The following is a 15756-nucleotide window of genomic DNA, read 5'->3' on the forward strand; positions in this document are numbered from 1 at the left end:
AGCTTGTATCTTAAGCTTTCTTGGCTAGAATTTTTAAAAAATTATTTTAAATACCCCTGTTAGTGGAGATTTGTATATTCTCCTTCATTTTTCATTTGTTTAGTCATGGAGAATTGTTTCCTGCATGGTTAGCACAAAACCTGGCATTTCTGTTCCAGAGTGCAGATGGTTCCAAAGACAACTAACAAATGTTGACATCTCTGTAATTTGTGGAAACATGTTATATTCATAAGTTTGTATGTGTCAGTAAGATAATTTTTTCTATGTCTTTCCAATATTTATATATACTTGGGAAAGATTGTATCCATGTCCTCTGACAGATGCCATTTCAAAGGAGAAGTCTTTAAGAACTATTACCTCTCCCTTCTAGTTTTACGCAATATAATGTTGGTTAATGGATTGAATTGTGTGCTGTCAACATACATATCAAGCAGGTTATATCATGATTTGGAATATTGCATCATTATTTTCTATTTTTTAGTATGATATAATTATCACGTGTGTTGTAAATCCTAACCTCTATTATATTAATGAGGCAGGATTAGTGGCAGTTTTGTTAATGTGATTGTTGTTAAGTGTCATCAAGTTAAATATGACTCAACGGATCCTATGCGCAATAGACCTGGACCCTTCCCTAACCTATGCCATCTTCATCAACTCTGATACACCTAGGCCCATTGATGCAGTCATTGTGTCTATCTCATCGAAGGCCTTTCTCTCTTTCACTGAACTTTCGCCTTTTAAAGCATGACGTCCCTCTCAAGTAATAGCTTCTCTTAGCAACATGCCGAAAGTATGAGAGACAAAGTTTTACTACATTTGCCTCTCAAGGATCATTCTGTCTGCTTCTCTCCAAACTATATCTGTTTATTCTTTGTTTTTCAGAAGTCCATGAGTATATTCAGGATTCTTCTCCAACACAAATTAAAAGCATCGATTCTTCTATTATCCTTATTCATTGCCCAGCTCTCAGATAGAAAGCAAGAAGTGAAAAGACTGATCTGAATCAAGCTTACTTTAGTCTTCAGACTTGTACCATTGTTCTTTAGTATTTTGGACATATCCCTGAAGCTGACTTGCCAAATGCAATATGTATCCTGATATCCTGATTGCTCTTACTAAGGGAGCTGATTGATGAAATAATTGACCATGTCAGTCCTGTTTCCCTCTAAATGCAATATGTATCCTGATATCCTGATTGCTCTTACCAAGGGAGCTTATTGATGAAATAATTGACAATGTCAGTCCTGTTTCCCCTCTATCATGATGTTTACTATTGGCCCAGAGGGGAAGATTTTTTTCTACTTGTTGTTGGGATTTAATTTATATTGAACACTGTAATCCTTGATCTTTTGTACCAAGCATTTCAAGTTCTCCTCACTAGGAGCAAGCAAGGTGTGCCATCAGCCTAAATGTTGTTAGGTGCCATCCAGTCAAGTACAGCCAAAGCCCCCTAAGAACAACAGATCTGAACCCTCTTATCCTGTCCCATTCTCACACCTCCTGGCACATTTGCAGCAGTGACTGTGTCAATCTACCTGGTTGAGTATCTTCCTCTCCTACACTGACCCTTCACCTTTCCAAGCATAATGTTTCTCTCTGAGGAATAGCCTCTCCTAGCAACATGCCTGAAGTATATGAGACAGAATGTTTTATCATCTTTGCCTGAAAGGAACACTCAAAGGAACCAAGACATTTGTTTATTCTTTTGAAAGTCCACATGATATTCAGCACTCTTCTCCAACATCACAGCTCAAACGCATCAATTCTTCTTATGCCATCTTTATTTATTATTCAGCTCTAAGATGCATAGCAAGTGATCAGAAAGACCATGACCTGAATTTGACACATTAGTCCTCAAACTGACATAATTCCTCCTCAATAATTGTGAGAGGTCTCGGACTGTAGAGTTTCCTAGTGTAATGCATCTTCTGATTTCCTGACTTCTGGTACCAATCATGTTGACTATGGATCCAAGTAAGATAAAGTTTTTTGACAATTTTAATCTTTCTCCATCTATAATGAAGTTGCTTATCAGTCCAATCATAAGAATTTTTGTTTTCTTGATGTTGAGATGCAATTCATATTGGAGGTTGTATTAATTGATCTTCTGCAACAAATCCTCCCCACTTTCAGCAAGTAAGGTTATACCATATGCATAACACAGGTTATTAATGACTCTTCCTCAGATCTTAATGCCACATTTTTCTTCATAGGTTCAGCTTCTTGATAAATTTGCTCGGCATTCAGATTAAATAAGTAGAGAGAGATAATACAACCATGACACACTACTGTCTCAATTTTAGACTAGGTAGTCTTACCTTGTTCTATTCACATAACAGTCTCTTACTCTAGGTATTGGTTGCACATGAGCACAATTAAGTGCTCTGAGATTTCCATTCTTTCCAATGTTAGTCATAACTTATTAAGATCCACAGAGTCAAATGTCTTTGCATAGTCAAAAGTATAAATAGACATTCATCTGATATTCTTTACTTTCAGGCAAGATCCATTTGGCATCAGCAATGACATCCTTGGTATCATGGCCTCTTCTAAATCCTGCCTGAACTTCTGGAAGCCCTCTATCTATAATGTGTTCTAGCCATTTTTGAATGATCTACAGCAATATTTTCTTGCATGTGATATTAATATTGTTCAATAATTTCTACATTCTGCTGGATCACATTTCTTGGGAATGGAAACAAATATAGACCTCTTACAATTCATTGCCCAGACTGGTGTTCTCCAATTTTCCTGGCATACACTGGTAAGCACATTATCTCACTGATTCCGGAGACCTTATTTTTTGCCGGTGACTCCAGTGTAGCGTCAACTCCCTCCTTCATTACCATAGAATCCTGTTCATATAGTACTTCCTGAAATTTTTTATTGTCAATTATTTTTTGCTACAGTGACTTTATGTATTTCCTTCATCTACTTTTGATGCTTCCTGGATCGTTGAACATATTGCCACATTGCTCATAGCAATATATATGGCATAAATTTACCTGGGTAAAATGTACAAGATTAGGTTATATCATTTGTCAATACATTTTGAGATTTAAAAGAGAGTAAATAAACAAAGATATTAGAGGGACCTCAGTACCACTAAGAAAGAAAAGTCGAGGTCAAAATATGTCTTTGAATTCAGTCCTCTGTGCTGAGAAAAATCCTCAATGCAGCATGAAGTCCAGATGTATATAGCTTTCCAAAGAATGTGGTGTTCAGTCATTCCTATTTTATATCAATGATTTTGCCTTTGGGGAGTTTATTTTTTTTTAATGATACAAAATCTATATGTAGATCAAGATGTATAGAGTTCTGGAATTCTCCTTTTTCTCAATGTTATCCATTATTTATTATTATCCACATAGCCAAATGCTTTTGCATAGTAAATAAAATGCAAATAAACATCTGGAAATCTCAGTCAAGATCCATCTGACATTAGCAATGATCTCTCTTGTTACCTAGAGGCAAGAACGGTGACAATTTACTTCATATATTGTGCACAGAGATTGCAACAATGGGTTTGAGCTTTGCATGGATTGTGCAGAGGGTATAGATAGGACAAGGGATAAGGTTTCTGAGGTATAGGTTCACTATTAATCATTGTCAACTCAGCAGCAGCAAAAGCAACAACAAAACAATATTTGACATTTTTTATTGATGTATTTCATGATTGTTCACAACTTTAGTTTGCTTGGCTCCACAGTCAACACTCTCGGCACCAGTAGCCAGGAAATTAAAAGACATATTGCATTGGGAAAGTCTGCTATAGGGACCTCTCCAAAGTACTGAAGAGCAATGGTGTCTCTCTGGAGACTAAGGTGCATCTGATACAGACCATGGTCTTTGCTATCACTTGTTATGCATCAGAGAGTTGGACAATGAATAAGGAGGATAGAAGAAGAATTGATGCCTTTGAGCTGTGGTGCTGGAGAACAGTATTGAGGGTACCATGGACTGCTAGGAAAACAAACAGATTCATCCTGGATAGGGTTAAACTGGGCCGTTCTTTGGGGGCAAGGATTCTGAGGCTCCATCTGACATACTTTGGACATGTTGTAAGGAGAGGGGCATCATGCTTGGGAGGGTTAAGGGACAGCGCAGGAGGGCAAGGCCCTCTATGAGGTGGATTGATTCAGTGACTGGGGTAATCGGGATGGGCGCGTCGGAGACAGTATGATTGGCACAGGACAGAGCAGAGTTTAGGGCTGTTGTACATAGTGTCGCTATGAGTTGCAAGCGACTCAATGGCACATAACAATAACAAAACCACCGTGTGCTTATATACGAGCAAATAAACAGGAAGATAAGATAGGGTGGGCTTGCAGACATGGGACATGCAGATTACATAGAAGAACCTCAGCCTCATGTGGACCACTCTCAGCTCAACAGATGCAGCAGCCATCTTCCCAGATGGCAAGCTTTCTCAAGCTGGTACGGCCAAACACAGGAGAGCTTTCTCTACCTGGTATTAAAGGCCGTTGAGAGGTTTGCACTTATCTGGAGCTTAGGTGATCTGTCCTGGCCAGAGGCCCTCTCTTCCTCCCCAACCTTCCCCAAAACAATGCTATCAATTTTTTTTATCTTCCTATGCCTGCCAAGAGAATAAGAACTCTGTCCTGGACAAAGTGAAACCAGGATATTCTTGTAGGTAAGAATGATGACACTCCATTTTCTGAAGCAGAAAAAAAATATGGACATCTTCTAATTAGTAGAACAGATAATTGTCTTCAAAGTTTCTTGGCGTGTATAAGTGGGCATGTTTAGGGCTGCATTTGTTTGTTGAAAAATCTCAACTGACAGTCTGTCAAATCCTGGACCTTATTTTTTCCAGTGCCTTTAGTTCACCTTGGATTTCTCCCTTCAGTATTATTTGTTCATGATCATATTCTACTTCCTCAAATAGTTTATTGTAAACCAATTCTTTTTGGTATAGAGACTGCATTCTTTTCACATTCCTTTTTCTTTTGTATATATCCTTCACCATTATATATTTTTCCCACAGATTGTTTCAATGTTAGAGCTAGCAGCTTGAATTTGTTCTTCTGTTATTTAAGCTGGAGAAGTGCTGAATTTTTTCCCTTCCCTTTTGGTTTTCTAATTCCAGAAATTTTTACTTTTTCTTCAAATTCTTTACTTTGTCTGCTAAAGCTGACTTTTAAAATCTTCAATTCAGCTTTTTTATTTCCTCACCTTTTTCATCCTTTGGTTTAGCTTTTCTACCAAGAGGCAGTTGTCAGAACAGAGCAAGGGAATACTGCATGGTTCAAAATTAGGAAGGGCATACGCCAGGGATGTGTCCTGTCTCCGTACCTTTTCAAACTGTATGCAGAACAGATTACCCGGGAGGCTGGGCTCTGTGAGGAGAAATGTGGTATCAGGAATGGTGGAAGATCTAGCAACAATCTGCATTATACAGATGACACAACCCTGCTTGCTAAAACAGAGGAGGACCTGAAGCACTTGCTACAGAGGGTCAAGGACTATAGCCTTAAGTATGGATTGAGGCTCAATATCAAGAAGACAAAGATTCTCACCACTGGACCACTTGGCAGCAGTGGGGTAGGTAATGAAGATATTGAGATTGTTCACAGCTTTAGTTTGCTTGGCTCCACAGTCAACACTCTTGGCACCAGTAGCCAGGAAATTAAAAGACATATTGCGATGGGAAAGTCTGCTTTTAGGGACCTTTCCAAAGTTCTGAAGAGCAATGGTGTCTCTCTGGAGACTAAGGTGTGTCTGATACAGGCCATAGTCTTTGCTATCACTTGTTATGCATCAGAGAGTTGGACAATGGCTAGGTAGGATAGAAGGAAAACTGATGCCTTTGAGGTGTGGTGCTGGAGAAGAGTGTTGAGGGTACCATGGACTGCCAGGAAAACAAACAGATTCATCCTAGAAAGGGTTAAACCGGGCGGCTCCTTGGAGGCAAGGATTCTTAGGCTCCACCTAACATACTTTGGGCATGTTGTAAGGAGGGACCAGTCCTTGGAGAAGGACGTCATGCTTGGTAGGGTGGAGGGACAGCACAGGAAGGGAAGGCCCTCTATGAGGTGGATTGGTTCAGTGACTGGGATAATCGGGATGGTTATGTTGGAAACAGAGCAGAGTTTAGGGCTATTGTACATAAGGTCACTATGAGTCACAAGTGACTCAACGGCACATAACAACAACAACAACACATTCAAGAACAAATTTAAGAGTCTATTCTGAGGCACATTTCAATCCTCTCTCTTATTCTTTCCTTAGTTGTTTTTTTTTTCTTTTATATCGGTTTCCTTACCAAATTCATATACATTGTGTTGCACACTATTCTTCATTTTGTGTTTCATACAATCATTCCTATGCATTATGTTTTATAAAATCAGTCATCATTAGACCTTGCCCATCATTACCCAATTTTTCAGGTCCCTACCAGATCCTTCCCATTTCTTTCTCCGCCTCCTTCCACCCACCTGTGCAACCCTATGGGTTTTTTTCCCTCCCCATCCTCACCTCTCTGCTTCCATCTCTTCCCCTCTTGTGTCCCCATACATGGTTTACTATTATCTTTCTATTTTTAGAATAATGATCTTTCATTTATTTTAATGACTTTTTACTTTCTTTCTTTATGATTTCTTGTATATCACTCCATAACTTGTCTGATATTTAGTCTTCAGTGTTTGAGGCATCTAATCTCTTTTTGAAACACTTTTTAAGTTCAGGTGGAATACACTCAAGGTTGTATTTTGGCTCTTATATACTTATTTCCATTTTTTTCAGCTTTAATTTAAATTTAATTCCATTTGAGCAATTAATAGTTTCTTCCATAATTGGTACCTGGCCTTCTTCTGACTATTTAACTTTTCTATTATCTCTGATTTTGTCTCACATGATCTCTTTTTAGAGATATAGCCAATTTGATCATATATATATATATATATCACCACTATTTGTGATATGAGCAAGGCATTAACAACAAATAAATCATTGATTGTGTAAAAATCGATCATTTGGTCTCCAGCCTCATTTATGTCATCAGGTCTTTGTTTCCAAATACTCATCCTTCTTTGTTTCCAAATTTTGCACTGGGTATCTGTATTAAACACGTGTTGTTGTTGTTTGTGTTATATGCCGTCAAGTCACCTGAGACTCATAGTGACTTTATGTACAACAGCCCTAAACTCTGCCCTGTCATGTGCTGATCTTAACCTCGTTCAATCTTGCGTTCTGGTTATTTGTGCAGTAACTTATGTTTATGCCTGTTCTGGAAACTTCTGAGAATGAATTCTATCCTCTCTCTCTCTTTTTCTTTTTCTGAAATCCCCTCTGAACCTTAAAGAGCAGCTTGCATAGTAGACACTCAATACATATTCATTGAACTAAATTGGACTCAGTAAATCCTTCAAGGCTCTATATGATATGCAGAATGAAAAAGAGCTTATTAAGTTCAGAACTGTCCTACTTAGTGAAAACATGAATAAGATATCAAAAAACTTCATTGAAATATAAATAACTTGCACTAGTCACTTACCTTCACCATTAGAAAGAGTCAGGTTTCTTATACCTAGGATTCCCCCATGATTTGCAAAGTTGTAGTGGTTCTCTTCCATCAGCTCAAGTCTGCCTCCTTCATCCATCAGGCCCTGACAGCACCGATCTATGGTTACCTAGGATAGCAGACACCCAAGTCAGCTTATCTCTTTGTCTGGACACAGGGCTATTCATGGAAACTGCATATTCATGGTGTCAATCAGTGTCTGCTGAGAGCATGAAGAAAAATGATTGCCCATTTCTTCATGAGAGCACCATTTGGAACAAAGGGCCTGATTATCAAACCATTGACATAAAAATGGAATGCAGCTGATGGAATCTTCTGATTACGATTTAGAAGTTTTCTACTAACTTTATCCTGAGTGTTTCCATCCCGTGCCTCCAGGCGCCATATGATTACACTTGACTGGCAGGCTTTAGAAGCAGGAGTTGTTAATTTACAAATTAGCCTTATGAGCAATAGGTTGTTGGGCTCCCTCAGGCATAAGCCTTTGGTAGTTCAAGGGCTCTGGTCTACGGTATTTGGAGAAAAATTATTCTATCAGCTCAGCACAGTCTGAGGAAGCTTGTACAGGCTTTGGAGAGCTCCAAACCCCTCTGATTGGCTTGCTTTTTGATTGAATTCAGAAGTCATCTGTTGCCTCCAGCTGACCATTTCTAAAGCTTCTAACTGATGTTGCTTATTGAAACCCTGAGCCGGAATTGATGTGCACAGAACAAAGACAAGACATATAAATCTTCATTCCTCTCATGAAGAAGTGGAACATATTTTTCTCGGCAGGCAAATATATGAAGTATTACAATAGGGATACACCAGTGAGATGAAAAAAAATATAGTTTTTAACATTTTCCTTTTTCTAAACATCCTTACAGCTGGAAACATGCAGAGAGATGAAAATAATTTGTGCAAACAACAAAGAAGGTCAATAGCCTTTTATATTTCTTTTCCCCTTATTTTGATGAAAACAGTTTTATCTGATTCTCAGCCAGAAACAGTTATTTCCACAGAATTGATGTAAATATAAGGTTCAATTCAAACTCATTGCCATTGGCTTGGAAGAGACTCAGAGGTGACCTTCTAGTGGGTCTCGGAGGCTGTATATGCTGTGAGAGAAGATTGCCCATCTTTCTTCGATGGCGGTAACCCCGATAGATTGGAACAAGAGAGGTTCAGCCTTTGTTAGTGGTTCAACTCCCTAAGTACACCACCACCATATTTCCTATATAAAGTTAGGATAAGAAAGAAAAATGCATAGTGTCAGAGGATGTTATAAATTACAGCCTCACTTTAGCTGAGATAAATTGTGTCATCTCTTAAATTCTTGTTGTTTCACATCTATCTAACTGTACAAGGCTGTTGTAGCTCAACCTGTGGGTCCTTCACTCTTCACTAGGCACCAGACCCACTTGCTCTATTTAACCTCTAGTATCATTTTCTACTATCATACTTCTGCACATTTTCTCAACATTGAGTATTAGCAGGTCTGTCACGACTTCTACATATTTCTTTTCTTATTTTCATGTAAAATACTCTCAACTTTAGACAAGGATACAGAAAGGCAGGGTATTCCAAGTATTAATCAGAGCAAACATTTTAGGGAGCAACTTTTAAAATAGTGGTGACTTTTGACTCCATGATTTTCATATATATATACTTTGAAATATCACTTATGGTTAGGTGCCATTGAGTCAAGTACAACCCATAATGATGGCATGAATAATGTGTCTGAATCATATCCTATCCTATGCCATTCTCATACTTCCTGATACATTTGAGTCCATTGCAGTAATCATTGTGTTATCTGCATAATGCAGGTTATTGGCAAGTTTCTTTCTGATCCTGATGCCACTTTCTTCTTCATAGAGTCCGGCTTCTCAAATAATTTGCTATTAGAGTTACAAACAAAATTGTATTTTTTAGGGAAGAACATTGTTCTTATCGGTGCAACACTTGTCTATCAGTTTACTGTACTGGGATAATTTGTGGGTTGTTATTATATTGACACTGGTGTGTCAAATGCCACAAGTGTTACCCATGATGGTCAGGTTTTAGTAGAGTTACCAGATTAAGACAGACTAGGAAGCAAAATTGACCATGTACTTCTTAAATAACAGGCCTCTGAAAACCCTATGAACAGTAGAGTAATGTGAGTAGTTATGATGGTAGTGGTAGAGGCCACTCTCTCAGTTGAAATTATGTAAAATAATGGCAAATATTTTTTTAACAATTGGAATATGCAATGTACATAGCTTGACTATTTGAAATCTAGAGATTGTGAAAATGAAGTAAAATGCATAACCATGGACATTCTAGGCATGATGGAAATGAGATGGACTAGCTTTGGTGAATTTAAATCAGATAATAAAGGATATAGTATGCTGGGAATGAAAAACAGTGAAATGGTGTTGCATTCATAGTCAAAAAGTAATTTCAAGTTCTATCCTGAAATACAATGTTGTGAGTGATAGGATGTTATCCATACACATACAAGGAAGACTAGTTATTATGACTATTATTTAAATATACACTCCTACATGTAGAGCCAAAGAGGGGAAAAGTGAACAGTTTTACCAAACTTTGCAGTCTGAAATTGACCAGATATGTAATTAAAATGTGTTAATGATAATTGATGACTAGAATGCAAACATTGAAAACAATGAAGAAGGAATAGTAGTTGAAAAATACAGGCTTGGAGATAGAAAAGAAGAGTCATAGCAACCCTATAAATAACATATATGAACCTTACTCTATGTTGTGCCATCTTCAAGATGTATTAGGATAAAGCCCTATATATGAACAGATAAACAAAACATGATTATGAAATCATTTAAGACACATTTGCTCTCTTATAAATTCAGAAATATTGTCATGGTAGCTACTAGCTATTAATTTAGATCAATATGCTTATAGGTTAGTGCATTGGCATGATTGCTTATATAGATTGTTTCTATAGAAATCATATTGTCAAGTCCAGAATGAAGGTTGCATAGTGGAGTGTACTGGGGGGTGTGGGGAGGGGCAGGAGGGGAGGAGAGGCAACTATATCCCAGTGAAGGAATTTTACTTTTCAAAGAGAAGAGTGAACTGGGGGAGGGGGCGGAGAGGTGGGCAGGGAGAAAAATGCAACAATGAATGAATGGAAATCCAAAATATCTGTAACTGTTCATTAAAATTAATAAAATAGTTGTTTAAAAAATATAAATCATCTTGTCACTAGATTTCAGGTATTTTAAAATGCATATCTCTTGTAATCTGTACACTAACTCTGAAATTTCTATCTCCATTTTTCAGTAAGCAAATTTAGACACATAGATCTTAAATGAAATCTATATTACAAATGAATAATTTTGCACACAGATATCCCAAGCCTGGGGCATGAGTATTTATCATCTTATTTTACTATAAGAGAACCTAATAAATGCATGACCCTCACCATATATGAATAAAGACCCCTCCATTCCTTAGTGAGACTCATTGTCGTGGTGACTGGTGAGTACTGTTTCATGTGTGTTGTTGCACTTTGTGATGAGGGTAGAAAGTGGCTGAAAATGGTTGTTATCCTCAGAGAAAATCAGGACCTCAAATCTCCAGAAATTCTAACCCCAATATACTGATTCATCCCTACTGTTGTTTTATGAAGTGATAATTCTGTCTTAAGAACAAATTGATGTTGAACTTGTTGGCTGCTGTCAAAATCTTCCCAGCTGATGGTAACTCCATCAGCAGTAAAGAAAAATAATATTCAGTCCTTGTGCATGGTTGTGATAAGACCTTTATAATCATGACATATCCTTCAAATGATTTTGAAAAATGTTTCATCAAGACTTATTCCTATTGGATCTTAGTCTTGACACTGTGGAAATTTGTTCACCATCATAGCAAGACCTAAACTGTCACTGATGACAATTAAACATTAGATGAAATTGATTGAAAATTTTACCTGATTTTTCTGCATAAATAAAAATAGGAATTCTGCTCCTGTACAACACTGCCTTCACTGATAGAAGATCATGTATAGAGATAGATTACCTTTTGTTTTGGAGAAATGGAAACATATTTCACGGTACTCAGTCATCATTTTGTCATTGATACATTCACAAAGCCCACTCTGTGGTAAGCACTTTGCTGTGAGCTTGGGTTATGGTGACCAAAAGCATGCTCCAGTCTTTACAGAGCTCAGAGTCCAGTGTAGGACATGAACAAGTAAGAAAATTATTCTAGCCATCATCAATGATCTTAGAGTGAGTAGAATACAAATATTCCAGAATTATCACTTTCGTTAACTAATATCATATCTTGAGTTTTATTTCTTGATTTTTAAAATTAATATACTTTTAAAATTGTGATTTTCTTAAGAGTTTACAGAATATATTGTTATTCATAAACATTTTGTTTTACATCATCACTTACAAAACCCATCATGTCTGACTCTTCACTTATTCTATTTTGCCTATACCTTCACTCATCTTAAGAGCAAACTCGGGGTGAGGCGGATGGGCAGGGAGAAAAGTGCAACAATGAATGAATGGAAACCTAAAATCTCTGTAAATGTTTATTAAAATTAATAAAAGAGGGGGCAAAAAGAAATTATTAGTATCTATCTGTCTATTTTTCTATCTATTGTTATTCCCTTCTGTTTCCCCTCCCTGATAACCACATTTGAAGGATTCTATCTCAGTGTACATAGGATTTTAGGAGGCCTGATATATTTCAGAAATGGATGGCCAATTCTTCTTCCTACTCTGTCTTAATTTGGATGCTTAGTTTTAGAACAATATCTAACAGATAAGCATTTTACCACAAAGGAGCAAAGAGCAGATAGGAGTTGGACAACGGCTAAGGATGACAGAAGAAAAAAATCAATGTCTCTGAGTTGTAGTGCTGGAGATGAGTCTTTCATTCCATTAAAAAAAAAAAAAGACACACCTTTTTTTTAATTTTTTTTTTTTTTGTAGAGGAGTCTTGAACATACCATGGACCATCAAGAAACCAAATAAGTCTTTCTTGGAGAGAGTGAAAACCAACTTCTCCTTGGAAGCTAGTATTTTGGTTATGGGGCCATGAGGAACTGGTCTTGGGAAAAAGGCATCATGTTCAGAAGGATGGAGACACAACAGGAGAGGAGTAAGTCAAGTAATGGGGAATAGGTGTGTTGGAATCAGTGAGACTGACTCAGAATAGGGAAAGCTTCAGAGCTGCTGTATATAGGGTTGCTGTGGGTCACAGGTGACTCAGCGGCACATAACAACAACAACAACACCTGAATGTAAATCTTTCCTTAGCTTTTAATAATTGTGGTCTTCCATAATATTTGTTCCTTTTTTAACAGAAATATTTTACTCAACAATAATGTCTTCTGGACTTGTCCAAGTTATACAGAGTTTCATAGATTCTTTCTCGTTCTTCAGTGTTAAACAGTATTCCTTTGTGAATGTAGCATAGTTTCTTTAGCCATTTGTCTGTGATAGGCATTTGGGTTATTTCTATATCTTTGCTGTGTATAATGCTACAATAGACAGACTTACATTTAGCTGTCTGTGTAGCAACTCTTACTTCTTTACAATATCTGCCTAGGTCTACAGCCATACTACCCTGAACAAGCCTGATCTTGTCTGATCTTAGAAGCTAAACAGGGTCAGGTCTATTTAATACTTGAATGGGAGAATATTTGTCTAGTAGAGGGATTGTGGAAAATATTAAACAATGTCACTAATATTACATGTAAATAATATCTTCCTGATGAGTATTCAAAAATGGCTGGAACAGTACTTTGACAGGAAACTGCTACAAGTTCAAGCTGCATCAGAAAAGACAATGGCACAAGGGATTTGACTGCTGATGTCAGATGGATCTTGGCTAAAAGCAGAGAATATGAAAAAGATGCTTATTTGCATTTTATAGACTATATAAAAAACATTAACTGGGTGAAGCATAATAAAGAGTAGAAATCCTAGAACTCTGAATTTTGCTTACGCAAAACCTATATATAGACAAAAACCTGTTGTCTGAGCAGAGCAAGATACCACTGCAAGGTCTAAAATCAGGAAAGTTGTGTGTCAGAGTTACATGCTTTCTTCATGCCGAGTCAATCTGTAACTTTAATAAATCTTTTCAGAAATTGGACTATATAAGGAAAAATAAATAGCATAAATAACTCATTTTATTGCATTAGAAAAAAGTTTCCTTCTAAAAAGTGAAAGGAACTTGAACCAGTTGCTGCAGAATATCAAAGAATACATAATTAGCAGTTATACCTCAACATTGAGAAAACAAGAATCATCAGAGATGAGTAAAATATTGAAATTTTCAAGAATTTAATTTTATGTGGATCCATCATCAACACTCATGGTAACAGCAGTCAAGAAATAAAAAGTCATACTGCACTAGGAAAAATCCGCTGTCAAGGACCTATCCAAATTGCCCGCATTGGGTAACCAACCATTAACGCATTTGACACATCAGTGTAACAGTGTTCAGCCACACAGCAACCACAAGTGACCACAGTACGGCAACTGTACACCAGGGCTATACAACCTAGAGGAATACCTGAACAAAAACAATGAAAAACTAGCCTGAGGGCCGCAGATTAAAAGTCACCCACCTTTGTCTTGGTGGCATCGTAGACTGCCAAAAAACCAAAAGCTTATGTCTTGAAGAAAGTGCAACCAGGGTGCTTCTAAAGGCATGGATGGTGAAATTTCTTTACACATACTTCCACTGATGTGTTATTAGGAAAGGCTAGTCCTTAGAAAAAGATATGCTGGGAAAGGTGTAGGTTTAGAAATAGAAAGACCCACAACAAGATGAACTGATGCGATGAATGTATCGATGGACTTGAGCATATCAGAGAACATACAGATGGTGCAAGATAGGACAAGGTTCAGATCTGTCATTAGCAGGGTTTCTGTAAATTGTAGTCCACTCAATGACTTCTAATAACAATGGGAATGTGTAGACATCTGGTTGTGTTGTTATTCTCTTAAGAGTATATACCTTATAAGGGGATTGCTGGACAAAATACTGTTATTCTCAAGTTTTAAGGAAACATCAAACTTCTTTCCATAGGGGCTGCATCGTTTTACATTTCCACAAGCAATGTATGAGAATTCTAATAACTTCACATCATACCCAGCATTTATTGTTTGCTTTTATTGGAATCCATCTGGATCACAATGGATAGAGAATATATTACAATGTCAAGGATTTCATTTTACTTGACTCCCCAATCAACACCCATGGTAAAAGCTGTCAGGAAATCAAAAGGCATGTTGCATTTGGAAAATCTGCTTTCAGGGACCAATCCAAAGATCTAAGGAGCAAGGAAAGGATGCCAGTTTAGCAACTTAAGTGTCCTCACCACACCATGATATTGTCAGTTACTTGCTATGCATCTGAAAGTTGAACAATGAGTAAAGAACAGAGAAGAACTGAAATGTTTGATGAATTGAAGACTGTGATGTTAGTGAAAAGTATTAAACATCCCATAGTCTGCCAAAGGAATAAGACTGTTTCGAAGGAAGTGCTATCAGAATGTTCCTTAGAGGGAAAGAGGATGAAACTTGGTCTCACTTACTCTGGCCAAATTTTCAGAAGGAACTAGTCCTTGGATAAAAGTCTCATGCTTGGAAAGGTAGATGGCCTATGAAATAAAGCAAGACTCTCAACTAATGGAGTGACACAGTGTCTACAACAATGTGCTTGATCATGACAAAGATTATTAGGATGACACAGGATAGGGCCAGGTTTCAATCAGTTGTTCGCTAGGAATGGTAGTCTACTTGAGGCCACCTAGCAACCAAAACTTATTTGAACTTAGCTATTGTTCCATGAGTGAGATGATATCTTGTTATTTTCATTTGCATCACTTTAATAGTTACTAATTTTAACCATTCTTCATGTATTTGTTGGCCCTTTGAATGTTTTCTTCGGTGAAGTGTTTCTCATGCCCTCTGTCCATTTTATAGTTGAGTTCTTTGTGTGTTGTTTATTGAACTGTTGGTATTGTATATACATTTTATGGAAAAGTCCCTTGCCAGACATGTCATTACCATTTATTTCTCCCCAATTAATGATATCTATTTTTACAAAAGAGAGAATTTTTTAAAAATGTTGACAATTTTTTTCTCCCAATAATTCATGCATATTTTGTTCCATGACTTTAATTACAATATTGTTGTTGTTGTTATGTGCCGTTGAGTCGTTTGTGACTCATAGCG

The sequence above is a fragment of the Elephantulus edwardii genome, unplaced genomic scaffold, assembly GCF_000299155.1.
Source record: "Elephantulus edwardii isolate Elephantulus edwardi_28Jun2011 unplaced genomic scaffold, EleEdw1.0 scaffold00030, whole genome shotgun sequence".
Taxonomy (NCBI): domain Eukaryota; kingdom Metazoa; phylum Chordata; class Mammalia; order Macroscelidea; family Macroscelididae; genus Elephantulus; species Elephantulus edwardii.